Raw genomic sequence first — 20,707 nt, forward strand, 5'->3', positions numbered from 1 at the left:
GTTATCTCTGTTGCCCCAGGGCAGTCTTACTATATGGTTGGTTTGATAACTTAACACCAGGAGGCATATTACAATCAGTTCCCCAAGAGCACAACATGCATGTGCACCCATTTTGTGCACCCCGGGGCACAGTAGTATTAAAGATGATGGCACAGATGCTTGTGCGCCCTCTTCTGTAATACAGATACCTCCGCTACATAAAGAGTGCCAGCGCTGTACTCAGGGGGACGTTCCCTCATTTGCATGGGGGCATGGTCTGATGCTAATGTGGAAAAACACTTAGTGCCCACACCGGTGTTGGCTGGAGCTTGCCGGGTGGGACTAAAGCGCTGCCCCGCCCATGTTCCCCTGCGGGTCACGCGGTCAGCGGCATTGCTTCTGTTCTCATGTCCTATTATGGCCATAGGTGAGGATGAAAAGATGTCATCTGGAGGTGTACTGACTGTGCCACACAAAGGTGGCACACAGTCAATGTACCCACTAAGAGCGGCCCTCCAAGAGAGCAAGGGGTTCTCCCAGACATCTCCTTGCAGGTGGGTGCAGTCACTCTCTGTATAGAGGAAGACAAACTGGTGGCGTCAGTCAGCTGATACATCTTTCAGTAATGCGCTGCCGCCAGCGCAGTGCAGGTTTCGACTGCCCATAGAGCAGCGCATTACTTGCAACAGGTTGATCTTTCCCTCTTTGCACCCAGTGCACCTGTTTAAAAGTACGCTGTGGTGCACACAGGGACAGTGTGCCCATAATGTAATACGGGCCCACAACATCACGTTTAGCACTTGATCGAGAAGGTAGCAAAGTCGAGCAATCCAAGCCTTAGTCAGGGGAGGTTGGAGGTGGGGGACGGGGGTAGTAAGAATCTGAAATCAGAGCCTCATAATAGCAAGAAATAATCATTAATGCCAAGCCATTGCCTTACCTTTTAAAACCATGAAGTACTTTCACCACAGGACATCGATAATAACTATCCGTAAAAAAAAATGTATGAAAATACAAGAAAACAACTTCTTACACTAAAAGAAAGCAGGTGAGCTCATTATAGTTTAAACAAGTTACTCAAGTAATGTTTCCACTGTTCTTGCATGTGTCTTTGTTTGAACAGCTGCCATTGAACAGGCAATCTTGCTGACAACTCTCTTGAGTTATCAAGGCCTCTACTGCTGCTGAGGAAGACTGACCAGCAGATACATACATTCAGAGAGAAGAAGGGGGTGCAGTGAATGCACTGAAAGGCAGGATGGGTCGAGCAAATGCAAATGTGTTGGATTTCCGGTAATGCGCCTATGTAATTCAGGTTCCCTTGAATTACAACCCTGCGCTTCTTGCTAAACCCAAGGCCCACCACCTATACCAGGTCACTCTCTCACTCTGCACATCATTCAGGTCATGAAGGGATAATGGAAAGTCACTAAAGCAGGACTCCCCTAAAGGAAGACTGTGCCTGCTCCCTAGTGGCTGTGCCCCGTGGTCCCCAGGAGCACAATACATTGATACTACAATTGTGACAGCGGCGGGTGCTCCGCTATTGAAGACGAGTGTCACCCCCCCAAAAAAAAAAACAGCAGGAAAGGAAGAAAAAAAATGACAATCATTTTAGTTCTCCTTTCCTGCCGTGTCTTGGGGGCGGTCCTGGGGGCTGATGTCACTGAGGGGAGTGTAATGTAATGTGATGATATCTTGTAAAGCGCCTGAATCACCCCACATGGGGTATCTCCGCGCTGTAGACTGCTGGGGAACCCGTCCTGGCTTTCCCTGTGAGATGGTCCCTACTGGGTATCTCCAAGGTGAAACCAGGCATCCCCGGCGTATGTGGGGGGCCGTTGTGGAGATGAGGCAAGCTAATGTCCAGAGTTGCCGAGTGTGATCCCTGGTTAGAGTAGGCACCGAGGCGAGAATTATCGAGTCCGCTGACCCTGGTCCACGACCCTGCCACGTCGGGAATTGAACCCTGGCCCCGGGCCATCCTCTGCTTCCGGGTCTGCCGCCTCTAACCAGTGAGCCACACCACTCCACAGTGGTAGTGCACTCCCTTCAAAGCACATGATTGTTTGGACGGGCATCTCAGGCCGGCCAAACCATCATGAGCAGTGAACCTCTCTCCAACCCCAGTTGCATTGCTAGGGTTGGAGAGAGCAGGCACAGATTCCGAGTCTGTCCTGGAGCACCAATCGAGGGTGCTCAGGCTAATCCTGAAGCTGCTCTCATGTTAGAACAGCTGCAGGAGTGGCCGCAGGGCAATCTGGGAGCCTGAGCCTGAAAAAAGAGGAGTGCGATGCAGCACGCACACGGCCGAAGGTATGGTTTTCAAAATATTTTTTTTATTTGCCCTCCTCCTTTCACGACCCCTCTGCTTCCCCTCACCCCTACCCCAATCACCCTGCCACCTGCCCCGCCACTTGACCACACACGAGCCGCTACTGAAATATGATCGGGATAATACAAGCTAGAATCAAATCTCAGATGAGGTATGGGGAGCCCCAATCTTCAATGGGGGGAGGGGAGCAGTTACAGAACTTGCTGGAAATGGCCAAGTTAGTCTGTGCCAAACATCACAAACATGGTCGTCCCAGGAACCAGCGCTGCCTGTACTTGCTCCCATAAAGCAAGAGCTTAAAGTACAATATCTCTGTAGCTCTCACACAAAATGAAGCATGATCTGCACAGTGAAGGTTCTTAGGTCAGTCTAGCAATTCCACAATGACTCCCAAGTTCAGAATGGGAGCCAATTGAACTCAAGGCTCTTGTGGCTATTAGAAAGCAGACACCGCAGAGTTCAGAGTCAGAGGGAGCTCAGCATGGTGAAAGGGAAGCATTTCTCCTGATGGGGTCCTCAGCTTCATCCGTGTTGTGGTATAGAAACCCTTTGCACAGCTCCCATACTTCACTGGCTGCTGCTCTATTCTTTTGTGGACAGCTTTCTCCCCCTTTAAGCTACCTCCAGCTCTCCCAATAACCAGACACTGCCTTCCTCCTCCAATAGCAGAGTCAACAGCACTTCTAGCAAAGCTCCTGTATTCTTCAAGTCTGATCCTGACATGCCGTGTGTCCTGTCCAAGACAAGGGCACTAGGACCCTGGGACAGCGCAGGGGCCAGGGGACACCGGACACCACATCCGGTCAAGGGGTGGGGAGAGGGAACACTCTGCTGCTGCACCTCGAGGCATGAGGTCGTGATCTGTACATGCTGTAAGAAATAAGAATAAAGGCATACCTCTCTAACACCATCGTGTCCTGCATGATTTCCTGAGTTCGGAGACACGACATCTGGCGACGAAGGTTCGACGGAATGCACGCTGCGCCCATTGGAAGATCATCGCGATTTAAACCAGGAGCCACCCTGGATCGCACTGTGAGGGAAAGAACGGAAGAAGTGCCCCCAGACGAAAAACGACGACACGGGAGCCCACCCCGATCGCTAAAAAAAGAAGACTGCAAGCTCCGGTAAGCGCCGTGTAATGAGCGCGAACTTAAAAGAAAGTAAAAAGAAATTGGCGCGAGCTCTCGCGAGAGTCTCTGCGGCCATTTCAGGATCAGGCGCGAGAACCAATCACAGCACAGGAAAGGCGGGCGGCCATTTTTAAGTCAGGCAGCGCCCGGATTGAACAGGAAGTCTTGCGAGAAGATCGGCGGCCATTTTAAGGCCAGGTGAAATGAACCAATAGGAGCGGAGAACAGCGCGGCGGCCATTTTAGAGTCAGGCTAAGGGCGAAAAACATCAGAAAGTGCCGATCAAAGAGGAGAAAAGGCACAAATAAGGATACATAACGACAATAAGTGGGCATAAGAAAAACACCAAAAGAAAAGGGGCAAATAAAAGGAAAAAGAAAGAAAAGAAACCAGGAAATTAAGAAAAAGGCACAAACAAGCATAAGTAAAGGCAAAAAGAGGCAAAATAAGAAAATAAGGGTTGAACGAGCAGCAATAGAGCAAAGACAAGAAAAGAAGGTGACAGCACAATGAACAGGTGCAAATAAAGAAGATACAAGAGAACAAAGCACAGACAAAGAAGATAATAAAGAATATAAAGCACAAGCAAAGACAAAAACTGTAAATAAGAGAAAAAAGACAACAAATAAAAGTAAAGAAAGGAAAATAAAGACACATAAGAGAAAATAATGACGGTAAAGTGCTGACTAAAAAGAAAAAGTGCTGAGTTGAGCACCAGGAAAAGAAACAAGCACAGGCGATAAAGAAAAGAGGACAAAAGAAAAAGACAATAAAAGAAATAACAAAAGAGTGCCAGGAAGAGCACAGAGAATAGAAGAGTGCCAGAAGAGCACGGAGAATAGAAGAGTGCCAGGAAGAGCACAGAAAACAGAAGAGTGCCAGAAAGAGCACGGGAAACAACAAAAGAGTACCAGGAAGAGCACACGAAAGAATGTCAAGAAGAGCACAGAAAAGAAGAAATGACAGACCCCAAGCCAGAAAGACAAAGTGCACAATACAGAAAACCACCACCATTCAACTTGTCGGAGCCACAAGTAGGAATAAGGTGGGAGAATTGGATCATACATCTGGAGAGATACATGGAAGAGACTGATGTTACAGAGGCAAAGAAACTGGGTCTATTACTAAATTTTGCAGGCGATGACATTGAGGACCTCCGAGTGACGCTACCAACAAAGGAAACAACTACTTATAAAAAACTAAAGAAATGTCTAACAACGAAATTTGACCAGCAAAGAAATATTGATCTTGAACGATACACTTTCACAACCGCGTCTCAACAAATAGACGAAACACCAGAAGACTTTGCGACCAGACTGAGGAAACTTGTAACACATTGTGAATTTGACAAATTTGACAACACACAAGCAATAAGATTGCGAATCATAGAAGGCTGCCGTGACACGGGGTTCCGTGCAAAAATACTAAAAAAGCCAACATCACTAGAAAACATCCTGGCCCTAGCAAGAGCGGAGGCTAGAGCGACAGCAGACGCAAAAGAAATGGAGTGAGGAAAGTTCACAGAAGAAACAGCGCTGTGCCTGTTGAGCAACATCACAACACAAATGATTGGTCTCATGGCAACTGAAAGACTGGAAGAAGATGATGCTGCCACAAGCACCCCGCTGAGGGGGCTAACAAACAAAGGAAAACGTTTCACATGGACCGAAGAGCACCACAAAGAATTGAAAGAGATCAGATTTGCTATGACGGCCGAGGACGACCCAGCACATGCTGACCAGAGGCTGCGCAGAGAGCCAAATTCAGATGGCAACGAAATAGAAATGGTAGCAAAGGTGACACAACATCAACAAGAAAAAAATCACCGAAGACAGGTGGTGGCACAAGAAAGCAGAAATGGAACGGCGATGAGGGAATCAAGAAGAGTGAGCTATCACACACAAGAAGGGAAAAAAGAGTGGAAGAAGAAGACACTGCTGCAAGAGCTCAAACAGCAAATGCAACAACAAAGGCTCATGAAAAGAAAGGAAGACATGCGACGAAACGAAAAAGAAAGAAAGGAAGCATCGCGAAGGTCAAAGAAGGACAAGCGAGGAAATGGAGCAACGAGATCCCCGGAGGCAAGTTGAAGATGACAAAAGCAAAAGAACGGATGGCAAAGGCGGCAGTTTGGCCAGTGTCACGTCACAGGGCACCTTTCGCATGTCAGCAAGGCAGAAGCAAGAGAAGCGGAAAGGTCAAAGCAAGAACTGTAGAAAGACACACAAAAGGAAGAAGCTCAAGCAGATATCAGAAAACAGCGATCAAGAAGGAAACACATGGAACCAAGGAGACTAAGTGAGGAGGTGTAAATGAAGAGGCCTATGGGCCATCAAACAACATCTCTCTCTCTCTCTCTCTCTCTCTTTCCATTTTCAAAAAATGTTTGTTTTGCAACAAGGGGGGAGATGTCCTGTCCAGGACAAGGGCACTAGGACCCTGGGACAGCGCAGGGGCGAGGGGACACCGGACACCACATCCGGTCAAGGGGTGGGGAGAGGGAACACTCTGCTGCTGGACCTCGAGGCATGAGGTCGTGATCTGTACATGCTATTAGAAATAAGAATAAAGGCATACCTCTCTAACACCATTGTGTCCTGCGTGATTTCCTGGGTTCGGAGACACGACACCGTGGACACAGGCAGAATGTCTGTGACCCCGGTCCTGGAACTCAAAGACCACTCAAATACACCAGGCTAAGGATCTTTCAGACTATAGATAAACTATCCAACCAGGCCCCTCTATTGTGACTCCATTTTGCAGGCTATATGTACAAAGGAGTTCTAAAATGGGTCCTGTCACTGCCGGACTGGGAACCGAAACCGGCCCTGGCAGACAGCTAGGCCGGCCCCCTAGGTCGAGGGGGGTGGCTAGTAGTTGGAAGCACCACTCCCATCTCACCACTGCAGCTTTTGTTACAGCGGGACGAAATTGCAACCAGCGCCTAGTAACAAAAACGTGTCAACTAAGAATGAGCAACCCAATATACCCTTGAGGGCTTGGGCGGTAGGTATGAAAGGGTAATTGTGCCGGCACAATTACCCTTTCATAGTAACAAAAACGGCCTCGCAGGGATCTAAAACTGTCTCCCACCCTGGTGGCTCACCTGTGGAAATGCCCGGTGCTCGATATGACCAGTCCAGCCCTGGTTTCTGATGCGTTACAATGACTGCACAGTATCCACTCCATGCTCAGCACACTACATGCCTATCGAGCCAACAAGTATCCTGCATCAATGCCCCACACGGACGGAATAAAGGAACTGGTCAAAGAAATCGAATCAGATCAATAACCAAGAGAGGCATAGACCTCATTTAGGGGTCGCCAGGGGACGGATTTGAACCCCCTAGCTTGCCCTTTGCAACCCCAGTCCTGGGAGATCGCTAAAGTAGTGTCAGGAATGCTAAACTGGGCTTTTCTTAGCATTTTTCTTTTAAATATGTTTCACTCGAAGCCATCATTAACATGTTGCCTGCATTAAGCACATTCAACTGAACTGGGAGCAGCAGAGGGACCAGAAGAGAGGAAGAAGACACTACAGATAGGTGAGATGCAGAAGCAAAAGTGAGAGAAGAGAGAGAGTGTGTGTGAGAGAGAGTGTGTGTGACAGAACGAGTGTGTGTGTGAGAGAGAGTGTGTTTGAGAGAGAGAGAGAAGTTTAAGTCACACGATTGAAAAACAGACAGCTGACAGAGGGAAAGACAGATTTCAAAAATATACAATAGAGACAAATAGATATATGTTGGAGGGATAGAGAAAGACAGGTGTGTGAGAGAGAGACGAGAAAGGAGTTTAGGACAGGTGGAAAACTGACCCGCTGACAGAGGGAACGAGAGTTGTGACAGACAGATGCGAAATATATAATAGCGACAAAGAGATATATGTTAGAGGGATAGAGACAGACAGATGTGAGAGAAAGAGAAATAAGAGAGTAGTTTACGTCAGAGTGACAAAAAAGAGACAGCTGACAGACAGAGGGAAAGACAAAGATGTGACAGAAATATAGGTGAGAAAGACGCCATTGAGATATAGAAGGCAGCCATGTGTAAGAAAGGGGATAGTAAAGCGAAAGGTCAGAAAACACTTCAGAGAGGGAACCGGATGAAAAAGAGGCATCTAAGAGATAGGTAGAGACAGGTGAGTAGGAAGCAGTTTAAACACACAGAGACAGAGAGTAGTATAGAAATACTGGTGTGAGAGAGATCAGAGAGAGATGGCGGGAAACAGGGGTAGATGTAAGCGAGAGGGGATACAAACAACTGAGAGGAGATGTAATGGGAAGGTGAGAAATTATTTATAAAGAGACCACTGAGAGAGAAGAAATTATCTAGAGATGTGATAACGAAGTAACTGGGAGGTGAGAGAGAAGAGAATAAAGGGACTGGTGAAAGGTAGATGATATCGAGAGAAAGGTGAGAAAGGGAAAGAGATGGGTGGGTGAGGTGAGAGGTGTGAGAAAGGTGGGAGAAGTAGTAAGGAATCAGGTGCGAGAGACAGGTGAAAAATGCAAATTAGAGAGGGGGTGAAAGGGGAGACAATTGGGACAGACTTTGTTAAGAGAGATATTATGAGATGCGTTAAGGAGAAACTGAAGCCATACCTTAGAGAGAAAGAGAGACAGGTGAGAGTTAGGACTAATAAAGAGATAGCAGCTTAGATACAAAGAGCTGAGAGAGGATTAACAGGTGAGATGTAGATGACAGACAGCTGCAAGAGAGGGGCGAGAGCAGGGAGGAGAGAGTACAGAAAGAGAAATAGAATGAGTCGAGTGAGAGCTGATGGAAAGGCGTGGGTGCTTTGATAAGCAGATGGATGAGAAAGAAACAGAGGGCAGTAAGTAAGAGGGAGATCGTAAAGGGAGTGCCTAACCTCTTTATTTAGGGTGACCAACCGTCCGTAAATTTCACGGACAGTCCGTAATTTTGGCTGTCTGTCCGTTGTCCGTGAAGGATTCTTTAACGGACGCCATTTGTCCGTAATTTTAACCGGGCACAGCTTGCCCCCACCTCCCTTCTTGACTCCGATGCTGTATGAAAGCTCAGACCCCCAGCAGCACTGTAGAGGCACAGCGGGATGGCAACCCTCACACCTCCAGCCCTTGATGAGCTGTTAAAAGGTGCTTGAAGGTGACAGAGGGAGGGGCTGCAGGTTCAGGAGCAGGGAGCATCATGCCCGGACTGGCCGTTGAGGGCACCGGGCAATCCCCCGGTGGGCCGCATGGTTGGGGCCGGTTTTGGGCCCCTGGGGCCGTTTTTGTTACAGGGCCGTTATGCTGCAAAAACGGCCCTGTAACAAAAACGGCCGAAAACCGGCCCTGTCACAGTGCGCGGTCGCACCTCTCCCCCCTCCTCTCTCCTCCCGGAGGGGGAGAGGGGGGCCGGCCGAGCACTTTGCCAGGGCCGGTTCTGGTTCCCAGTCCGGCCCTGGGGGGCATCCATTCACATGCAAACAGCCCTGAACGCGTCTTATATCTGCTATTTAGAGGGGGGCTCACACATTTCATTTCTACCCAGGGCCCCAAACATCCTAGACTCGGCCAGATTACACCCCTGATTACACCGAGGCAGCACCTGCTTCTCTTCACCGAGCTTAATTACTGTCACTAATTTGTAAGCAAACCTCAGTTCTTCAAACATGCATAATGTAAAACAATAAAGAAATGGCACAATCGCACCCACACTGATTAACAAAGAATGGAGGACAATCAGTTCAATCAGTTCTCTAAGAGGATCTCGTGTAAGTACTGTATATCACAGTGGGGGATGGCATTTTGGACAGAGAGTCTGTCTTCTCGTTGTCTTGTGCAGGAGGGGTCGAGAAGCCCAAGATGATACTAGAATACTGCATGCCCACCCCTGTGCCCGCCCTGGTGGATCACGTTCCTGCTCCTGTGATGACTCCTACTCCTGTCCCCCCATGTGGTGGCTCCAGTCCCCCCCCCCCGCCTGTGATGGCTCCTGTCCCCCATGTTGTGGCTCCAGTCCACCCCCGCCTGTGATGGCTCTTGTCCCCCCTGTGGTGGATCCTGTCTCCGCCCTGGGTGGCTTCTGTCCCAGTCCTGGAACGGCCCCTGCAGCGAGGGTGAAGTTCTTGATGGGCCTCTTCTCAAAAGGGCTCAGCTCAAAATTAATATGGAAAGGTGTGCGAGTAAGTAAGTGAAGGGATGTGTGAATGGCTGGATGAATTAGTGAAAGGGTGAATGGATGAATGAAAGATTGAATAAATGGATAATGAGAGAGGATAGATGGATTGATGAGTGAGGGGAAGGATGGATGAGAAAATGTGAATAGCTGGATGTATGGGTGGAAGGGTAGCTGGATGATGGATGAGGGGAAAGATGGATGAGGGGAAGGATGATGGATGGAGGGGAAGGATGGATGGATGAGGGGAAGGATTAATGGATGAGGGGAAGGATGGATGGATGGATGGAGGGGAAGGATGGATGGATGAGGGGCAGGATAAATGGATGGGATGGATGGATGGGTGAGGGGAAGGATGGATGAAAGGAAGGATGGATGAGGGGAAGGATGGATGGATGACGGGAAAGGATGGATGATGAGGGAAAGAATGGATGGATGGATGATAAGGGGAAGGATGGATGGATGGATGAGGAGGGGGTGGGTGAAAGAATGGATGATGAGGGGAAGGGTGGATGGATGGATGATGAGGGGGTGGGTGAAAGGATGGATGATGAGGGAATGGATGGATGATGAGGGGTTGAAAGGATGGATGGATGATGAGGAGAAGGATGGATGGATGATGAGGGGAAGGATGGATGGATGATGAGGGAAAAGGATGGATGGATAATGAGGGGAAGGATGGATGGATGATGAGGGGAAGGGTAGATGGATGGATGGATGGACGATGAGGGAAAAGGATGGATGGATGATGAGGGGAAGGATGGATGGATGATGAGGGAAAAGGATGGATGGATGGATGGATAAGTGGGTGGGTGAAAGGATGGATGGACGGATGATGAGTGGGTGGGTGAAAGGATGGATGGATGGATGAGTGGGTGGGTGAAAGGATGGATGGATGAGTGGGTGGGTGGATGGTGGGTGGGTGAAAGGATGGATGAGTGGGTGGGTGGATGGTGGGTGGGTGGATGATGGGGGGTAGGTGGGTGAGTGAAATGATGGATGGATTGATGGATTGATAAGTGCAAGGGTGAATGAATGGAGATATGAGTGAAAGGGTGGGTGTAAGGATGGATGAGTGAGTGAAAGGGAGGGTAGATGGACAAAAGGATGAATAGATGTGTGAAGGAGTGAAATGATAGACGGATGAGTGATAGGGGCAATGGATGGATTCATGAGTGGATGAGTAGATGGATGGGTGGGTGGATGGATGGATGGATGGAAGGAAGGCTAAGTGAAAGGGTCGATGGAGAGAGAAAGGGAGGATGGATGGATGACTAAAAGAGTGGATGGGTGGAAGGATTAGTAAGTGAAAGGATGGCTGGATTGGTGAAAGGGTAAATGGCTGAATGGATAAGTGAATGGATGGATGGGATGAAGAGTGGATGGATAAGTGTACAGATGGATAGGGTGAAAGGGTGGATGGATGGATGGATAATGGAGGATGAGTGAAAGGATGGATGAGGGGATGGATGAGTGAAATGATAGATGGAAGGATACATGATGGATAGGTTTGAAAATGGTTGAATATGTTTGGAAATAGCTGGGCTTACTTATATACTATTGCGCGACCTCTGATGTGTCTGTAAAACGTACCTATTGTCCTGAAGTTTTGTCCTGAATTTTGACCTCCTGTCCTGAATTTGTGTCCTGAATTTTGACCCTTTGTCCTGAATTTTTACACTCACCGTCCTGAATTTGCACCAGTGCCAGTTGGTCGCCCTATCTTTATTGCATGATTTGTAACTGCAGTGATGTCCCTTTTCACGGTGTCATCAAAATCAAAAGTCATGTGACATAATTTCCTAGGATATTAGGTGAAAGTTCATATGATGTCACTTCCTGTGATGTCAGTAGGGGTTGTCAAAGGGCAAGTCATGTCATCCCCATTAGGATTTTGGTGAAGCGAGGTCCCTGAAGGGAGGCCAGTAAGAAACTCTCTCTGAAGGAGACAGGTGAAAAGGGCCTGCCACGTCCACTCCCATCAGTTGCTGTCATCATTACCATATCTTTCAGCATCACCATCAAGGTGATGATCAACCTCAGAAGGAAGGAAGGAGGCACTTTGTTCGACCGTCCGAGGTGAGAGCCATGCTGTGGAGTCTCACAGCGTCACATGGGAAACGACAGCCATGCACATGCTTGCTTGTCATGTGCGGCGAGAGTTAAAAGAAATAAATCGAGAGCATGCAGAGACTTGTTAACATTGATCACAAGGCAGGGAGGGGAGCGCGTTCTCCAGAGACAGGGAGGGTATTTTCAGACACAACATGAACCGATCGGAAACACGTGCGCATAATACGCAAAGCAAACTCTAAACGGCCGCAACCCTCTCAGCAAAAATGATCAAGATTCGTAACAGGTTGATCGTGACTCATTGGTTGGTTGCGAGCCCACAGGCACTTCTCATTCTTACACCGGAGCAGTGTGATCACAGAAAATACAAGTAACACTTATTCCAAGTGTGTTTGGCAGAAATTTTCCAAATTGAAGTATGGGACACACAACAGACAGTGGAATGGTCTCAAAGCATACACTCTGCACGCGCTCTTGAACCCCTGGTGCGCGCTTTCGAAGTTCTAGAAGCACAGAAACAATATATATGACTATTTTCGTGTAACTTGACTCGAACTACCGATCAACAGATGCAGGCGCAGAACGTACACATGTAGTTGGCCTAAAGAGTAAGGGATTGGCACCTGCACGCTTCATTCAAATCTTATGCAAATAAGGCCCATCGTCAACAAAATACCGAGATAGTAGAATCTGCAATAGATTAACAGGATCCTCCCTAACCGTGCTTGATGTACACGCGTTTTACAAAGTATTGCTTTCTTGAAAGCATGCACCCTTGCGTAATCCAATATGTACAAACCATTCAACGGAGAGCTCATGGAGAGACCTGCAATACTGCGTATGCATATGCATTTTAAACATTACATATTAAAAGAAATATCTTTCCACCGTAAACATACCGTTTCTTTCCTATAAGACCCTCTGTACGATCTAGATCGTATCCACCCCCCTAACTGACTTATTTATTAGCTGTACACAAGGCTGCACGTCACCTACAACGTACTGTTGAAGTGGCGTCTATATTACACTTACTTTGTCACATGTTTTAAGGCTGGTCTCTCCGGGGCTTAAGGTCCGCATTGGGCACATTTTCTTCCAGTGGTTCCTAGGTGTGAGTGGACAATGCCGACTTTCTGCTTCCTCACTCGCCACCTCAGAGTCGAAGCAACAAAAGTACGTGTGATGCGACGAGTTTTATTCCAGCAAAATCATAGGTGCCAATTAGTGGTAAAAAAATGTAGTTTTCAAGCTTTACTCCTTTGGTTTATTTAGGTTTCATTAATCCAACAAAGGCCCTTTCTTCTTCTCCAGGGTGAAACTCTCTCTTTTGTTTTGAGAGTCCTACAGAACCTGAAGAGGAGGCGAGGTGCCGCGCGACAGCCAGAAAGACCAGCACTTCAGTAGGACGAAGGGACGGTGTCCATTCCCTGCACTGACAGGAGAAAAGGTGACAGCGACCATTCCTGTTGTCCCATCTTCTCTCCCTGGCAGGCGCGCGCAGCCTGTTCGCTCTCGTGCTCTGCCGCGCGCCGGTCCCCTGGCTGTGAACTCCCTCGGCCCCCCTGAGACAGTGTATTGTGCAATCAGGGACGGCGTTGCGCGGCGAAAACTGGTGAACGTAAAAAGCTTTCTTCCCATTTAAGAGTGCCGGGCGCCACAGCTGTGGTTTATTTTGTCTTTAAAGCCAATTATTCCAGTGAATTTGCATGCTCCTCTTTGATCAGTGAATACACAATGCTGTTTAACACCCTCTTGCGTGCAACATAGAGAGTTTACAGGTGTTATTGAGATTGACCCTTGATGTTGTGATACTTTCTTGTGTCTGCTTTCATATATTAAATACTATATCTAGGCGGAGATGGGAAGAACGTGCCCAATGCTGATGTCACCAGAAGGGAAGTTGAGGCTGTGTACTAATCTAGCAGCTGTGATTTACATTACTTTTTGCCATTACACAGAGGATTGAAACAATTGAAGGAGTCAATGCCAATTGCCTGAAAAATCTCAGCTATAAAGGGCTCACAGTGGTTAGACGGACACCTCGGCTAAGCCAAAAAAGTGACAGAAGGAAGCAGATACTATAAACCTGAATGTAACCCATATTGCCCGTACCAACATGACAGGCTATCAGGGATCTTCCATCACTCTACCCGCCTGATCAAAAATCCCCTTTACACTGTCAACAATGTAGGCATGATCCTCTTGATGATCCTTTAGGCAAGACAAAATACTCGCGCACACCCAGTGCATGAAACCTCCCAGATCAGTCCATTTGATCTGTTGATCCGTAGTTTACTACCAGCAGCTCCACAGGGGCACATAATAAGCCAAACAGGGTCCCAGTAGCCTTCTGAATATGCAAGACTTCATATATAAGCACAGATTGTGGTAGCACTCAAAAAAAAGCAGCACCAAACTTGGGATGTACTTCAGAAAGGCCTCATAGCATTTTTGGAAGATATCACCAGCACTACCACATGACATGTTTAATCTTGGTGGAGCGGTAATTTACCTCTCATGACATTTCTCCCAGGAAAAGCCATGATAAATTTTGCCTTGCCTTGCCTCCCCCTCCCCTCATCTCCCCCCCATCCCACTTCCCTCCTCTCCTCCCCTGTCTGACATACACTGTAAGAATTTTTCATGTGGTTGATGAGGTTTTTGAATGTAGAGAACAATAAGCCAAAGGCCAAGTTCCTTTATAAGGTCATGGAACTCCAAGGTATTAAGTACCCTCTGCCTTATAATGTATGGCACAGAGTATTTTATTCCTTCTAATACATGGTCATAAAATCATCCTTTCCGCAAACAACTTGAATTATTGGTGTGGTACTCTTTCATATGAAAGAGATATATGTATGTAAACATGAAGAATACAATTAGAATCTCTAGTGCAAAATGAACTAATCAAAAAGCAGTTAGATATTTGTTACAAAAAGATGTACAGGAGGCCGTGGTACTAACAAATGACATGAGGAGGGTTCGTTGGCCAAAGGTTTCTGTAGATGTGGAGGCACGCACAAAGATCAGAACCCTGGTTTCATACACTTTAATGGAAATTGACAAGTGTGAAAACTTGGAAATGACGATCTCAAATATCACAGATATTCATGCTAGCCTGTTTCTGTCCTTAAAATCACTGTTCGTTAAATTTGTTGCCAACAAGGGTAGAGGGAAGGTTAAGAAACCCGCAAACTGGTACAACGAAGCATGGCGAGAGTCCCATTAGTTTCTGTTTAAGGCTTTAAAATTAAAGAACCCAGCCCTAATTAAAACCAGTAGGAAGGCGTATAATGAAGCCAAACGTCGGGCTACAGCCGCATGGGATGACGAGCGCTGGGCATCATTAGCCGCGGCCTGTGGCTCCAGGAACCTACAACAGTTCTGGCACCTCCTTAGGTGGGGTCAGTCACAAGACGATCGCCCAAGCCCCGCATCCGTTGAACAACAGAAATGGGTGTCCCACTTTGAGGAACAATTTAGATGCCATAGCACCACGCAAGAACCTATTAGTTGGCCAATAACTTTTGATACACTTGTGTTCTCGGCCAAAGAAGTTGAAACAGTTCTGAATGCCATCCCTAGGGGTAAAGCGCCTGGTCTGGATTGTATCCCAGCGGACATATTCCAGCAGGATCAAGACCTATGGGTACCGTATCTAGTGCGACTGGTAAATGCGCTGGCCATGGGTGCCAGGGTACCTGACTCTTGGGCTGGCGCTGAAATATTGCCTATATTTAAGAAGGGTGACCGGTCGGTTCCTTCGAACTATCGGCCGATCAGTCTAATTGACGCGGTCCAGAAGATCATAACCCGTCTTGTTCTGTCTAGGGTTCAGGCTTGGATAGAGGAACATAACATTCTTACTCCTCTCCAAGCTGGGTTTAGACCTCATGTAAGCACCCTGGATCAGGCATTTCGTTTCATGCTTCTGCACTGGAAGACGGTTACCTTGGGCAAAGGCAACTTATATGCGGCCTTCGTGGACCTAAGGTCTGCGTTTGACCTTGTCCCGAGGGCCGGGCTTTGGAAATGCCTATTAGATCTGGGCATGCCTCCCGTTTTGGTACGCCTTATAGTGAACCTTCATGCACAGACATTTGCATTTGTACGATGGGGTAAACCGGGTGAGGTGACGGAGAATTTTCCAGTGGCTAAAGGTGTCAGGCAAGGTTGTATTTTGGCGCCCACCTTGTTTTCTCTATATATCAACAGAGTTACCAAGTACTATGACAACTTTTCCACGGATGCTCCAAGTTTGGCTGGCATGAAAATCCCCCTGCTCATGTTCGCCGACGATACTCTCCTGATTTCACGAACCAGACAGGGTTTGCAGAACGCACTGTCAAGGTTCGAGAGTTTCTGCAGCGAACATGAGCTGGAGGTGAACGTGTCCAAAATCAAATTCATGCTTTTAAGGGGGCACAAACAAATAAATGCCAGGGTCTCCATGGGGGACACCCCCCTGGAGCAGACAAAGCATTTCACCTACCTGGGAGTTACCTTTAGTGACACCCTGAGTTGGACCCATCAGATCGAGCTTATGACCATTAAACACCAACAGCTGGGCGGGGCACTGATCAAGGAACATAAAGGGTCATTTACGAGGCCAATGTCCCCGCTTATTAAGATCTACGGTGGTAAGGTTCTATCAGCAGTTCTGTATGGTGCGGAGCTCTGGGGTGGTAGCAATTTGGATCCGCTTAAACATGCCCAAAATACATTTTTAAGAATGGCCACAGGTTTGCCACAGTCGACACCACTAACCCCCCTTCTCTACGACTTAGGGTGCCATTCGGTGGAGGACCAAGCAAGACTCCGCCCACTAACATTCTGGCGCCGTCTGTGGACAACGCCAGAACTCCATCATTATGCAGAAGTTTGCTTGGAGGTAAAAAATAGCTCTGGTGCCGCAAATATTGGATGGTTCAGAGACCTTAAGGCTTCCTTATTAGTTTTGGGTTATGGCGATCTGTGGTCCTCGCCTGAGTCAGCCAATTTCCCTTCAAAAAAGGAACTTAAAAAATGTTATTGGGAATGGGTGACTCACAACATGTATTCGAAAACGAGCTCGAGCAGCCTCACTGGTTTGTTTATTGTACACAAGGACACGCCCAAGTTAGAAGGGTACTGAGATACTATAACTAAACCATTGGACCGCAAACAATTTTTTCAATTCAGATGCGGTTCACTTCCCATTGGGGACTTCACTAAAAAGTGGGGAACAGAAAGGTCGGGGTTTTGTCCTAAGTGTCAAGGTACTGGGGAAAGCCTGAATCACTTTTTGTTTGTGTGTCCACTATACTCTGCCCCCAGAGCCAAATGGCTAAGGCCGGTATGTAGACATCTAGGCACCAGATCGGCTGTGGAAGCAACTAGATTGTTAAAAACCAACGTGGATCCCCTTATTGTAGTGGGGGTTGCTACATTTTTTGGGTGGGCCTGGGTGCTTAGAAGCAGGCTCATTAAAAATAACCAAATGGTGACTGCCTAATCTCCTGTATCCTGTGGAACTATGGTTGTTCTCGAGACTCTCTGTTAAGTTTTGTATATTTGCACAAGAAGCTGATTAGCTTGTCAATGATTTAATACTTGTTTTAACTGTTTTTATGTATATATTGTAATTTATGTCTTTTATGATGAACTAATCGAATAAAGACTTCTTGAACTATTACAGTTAGTTTAATAAATGTCAGATTAAAACAAAAGTGCAGTAGCTCAGAATGTGTAGAAACATGCAGAGAGATTCTGTCTTTTTGATAATTGCCCAATGAGTGTAAAAAGTAAACAATTTGACATACATATATCCTTTATTTTTATCACTGTTCATCTAGAAAAAAGAGCAAGAGAAGAAAGTACCACATTTAATTTTCGTTTTAGCTTTAATTATGCTCTGTGACCTGGCTTTCACCTCAACTGCTTGCTCAAGCTGCAGGCATTGTGACATCAGAAGTGTAAAATGTGACAACTTATTACAGTTGAGCAGCTACTTCATTTTGTTTATAGCAGGCAAACAGGAACCTCAGAGAAAACAGAATCTGTGTATCCTCCAGGAGCGACCCGTGCAGGTAGAAGTGGTGGGGCCGGGTTGGGGAGGGATTTGACAGATGACCACGAGGGAAAATTAAAAAAAAAAATTGTTTCCCTTGTCTACGTCTGTCGAAATCCTTCCCCACCTGGCCTCACGCACTTATCTGCACGGGCCGCTGCTCGTATCACCTGCACAGCTAGTGTCCTTTAGGCCAAAGGAGCGAATAAGTGATTCCACAGAGAGTAAAAATAATAGATGAGTCAGTGCTGATCATTGTTGAACGCCAGTAGTGATTGTCTTAAATTCAGATCTAAAAGTGACAAAATAGACAGGCTGTGATCAATTTGTGAGATAATCCTTGTTCCAAGCTAGTGTCTATCTACCGCCTCCTTCAAACAAGAAGTACAAATACTTCTGATGAACACATTTTTGCTTCAAGATCACTAAATTTATCCCTTGGTCTTATTCCCACGCCTATCCAAACCACTTTAGAGAATTTTTGGGACACAAAAGGGGTCAACGTTATTATTTCCAATCCAATACAACCATTTTTGAATAGGTGTTTGACACTGAAGAGGTCAAATTAATTATTCCTACTCCTATCTGAAGAACTTTGGTGAAGGTGTTAGACACTGAAGGGATCAAATTTACTAATCTCACTCTCATCTAAACCTTGTTGAGAAATACTTTGGACACTGAAGGGGTAAAAATTACTATTCACAATTGAAATCTAAACAATTTTTGGGGAAGGTGTCACACACTGGAGATATCAAATTTACTATTCCCACTCCAAACTATTTAATTTTGGAGAATGTCAAGGACACTGGAGCTATCAAAATCATGTTTTTCACTGTGGAAAACAGAGTACACTATTGATCCCTTGGTTGTAATGCTATTTATAATGAAAGGGGTGTCCGTGTGACCCCCCCCCCCCACAACCAGTGATGGCCCTGAGAACCACCACACTTATTTGGTGTGGCTGCATTTATCTCAATATATGTGTTCGGTTCTTTCTTGAGTGGCAATATTTTGGTTGTGTGCCTGCCCTGGTGTAACCTCATTTGACCTATGTTCACGCCCACTTTGGCCTTAATGTCGACTTATTTTTGGTAAGATATATGCCAGATCTGAATGGTGTTTAAAATCTCATGGAATTCCTCTTTCTAGGATTTTGCTACAATTAGATCACATGGTTATTGGACCATTCCATCTGTATGTGTTGTCATCAGCTTACTCACACATAATCCTTTTTGGTAAGTAGATTGGGCCTCTTTATATTTTCATCTGCATGATGCAAGTGTATATGATTAGGGGCATATATGATCTCGCTTTTTACACTTCCTTTTCTCTTTTTTCTCTCTTTTCATTTTTTCTTTATTCACCTATATAGTTTTGAGTTAGCACATTGTCTAAAATTTGGCACTAGTGGTGTCGGTATACTTCCTGTCTCTCACTTCTAATTAAATTCCCCTACATTCGACCTGGTATGTTTGTGCCTGTACTTCTGCATCTGGCATGCGTCTATTTATTCATTTCTTCAGTTCTTCTCTGTAGGCTCTTTCCATCCTTTTTGATTTACTAGGTAGCCTACTTTTATGTCTTTTAAGGGTTGCTTTAAATATTATTTAAGGCCATTTACTGTTTGTTTTCAGCCCTGACAAAGTCATTGGCGTTTGTGCCAGACGAAACACGTGTTGGCAAGATCCGTTGACCTTTGTAGCTGCTGGAAAACTCTCTATGATTTGATTACCCTGTGTTTGGACTGAACTGTAAAAGAATCTCCAATGAAGAAACAATGAATATGGAAAAATAAAGAAGAAACAATAACCTTATATACTGAAGAAGAGTTTTATTTGTAAAAAAGGGTTCCAAAGACAACCAGTAACTAAAGACCCTTTTTATGTTGCCCGGCGGTATCGCCTCTATGACCCACCAATGTTAATCAATGAAGAAGCAGGCGCTGGAGACTGGAAGGCAGGAAACGAGGATTTTATTCTCTCCGGAGGAGAACACATCAATTCAGACAGCAAGTATCGTCACGAGGTGCTCTAACCACATCTCTGAGGCCTGGCCTCTTATACTAGGGTTTACGACCTTTATTGCACATAACACATTCTCGCAACACTTTAGTATTTGAAAGAACATCCTCGGAATCTCCCCTTCGGGCCCGTTCCCACATACATTTACAGTTGGATTCCCCACCCCGGTCACAACAGGTGATGGTTGTCGCACAGCAGGGCATTCCGCCGATTCACGGAATGCATGGGGTTGATCGGATCTCATGGGGTGGGGGCTTTGATCGGCTCGAGGGTCTTTTGATGGGGAGGGGAAGCTTCCTACTGTACGGGGTAATAAACAGTATCCGCAGGGCCAGGTGGCGGCCTGGGAACAAGGAAGACAAACGGGGACACAGGAAAAGGGGGGTTGCATCAAAAGGATCTGAGGCCATGAAAGGAATGAGGGGAGGTGCCGCGCTGGGAACAGGATGGGATTCCGTGGTGAAGCTGCGCTGAAGGGGGGTTTATGACCCAAGGCATGAGAGAGCGGGGGTTGTCAGTGTGCGGGGGGATGCTTGCGAGGTTAAGGGAGAGAGAGACGCGCTGGCTATCAGCGAGGGGCAGGGAGGCCATGGTGCTCAAAATGGCTGCCGCTTACGCGCACGAATGGGCTTGAAAAGGGGCAAGATGACGCCGATAATGTTCACCAAGTTTGTGTTAATTTTCCACAGTCCTCCCTTTAACATTTCCAAGACATCTTGCTGGCCTATTTCCTATCTATACCTATATGCGGCGATCATAAGTAAGGGAGAGGGGAAAAGAACTGTACATAAACATCACATTACAAACATCATATTGAAAAATCTCATCATCTAGTAGGCGGGTTCATCGTTAAGTTGGTTGCAGAAAAAGTCATCGTAATGCAATATCAGACTAGAATTACGTAGCGAGGGCGTTGGGTACAGATCATAGGTACTTATAGCCATTCGAAATAGGAGCTGGTAAGTTATCATATAAGT

General features: G+C 46.6%; 1 protein-coding gene across 1 annotated transcript in view; it reads right to left on the bottom strand.

Moving 5' to 3' along the window:
* The window catches only part of CNGA2 (cyclic nucleotide gated channel subunit alpha 2), a 342,867-nt gene extending 330,011 nt beyond the window's left edge, over positions 1-12,856 (bottom strand). The window contains exon 1 of the mRNA XM_086966797.1: positions 12,693-12,856. The gene's annotated coding sequence lies outside the window, so the exon portion shown is untranslated. The remainder of the gene's footprint in view (positions 1-12,692) is intronic.
* Positions 12,857-20,707: the final 7,851 nt, after the last annotated feature.

Source organism: Lissotriton vulgaris, chromosome 4_1 (assembly GCF_964263255.1).
Source record: "Lissotriton vulgaris chromosome 4_1, aLisVul1.2, whole genome shotgun sequence".
Lineage (NCBI taxonomy): Eukaryota > Metazoa > Chordata > Amphibia > Caudata > Salamandridae > Lissotriton > Lissotriton vulgaris.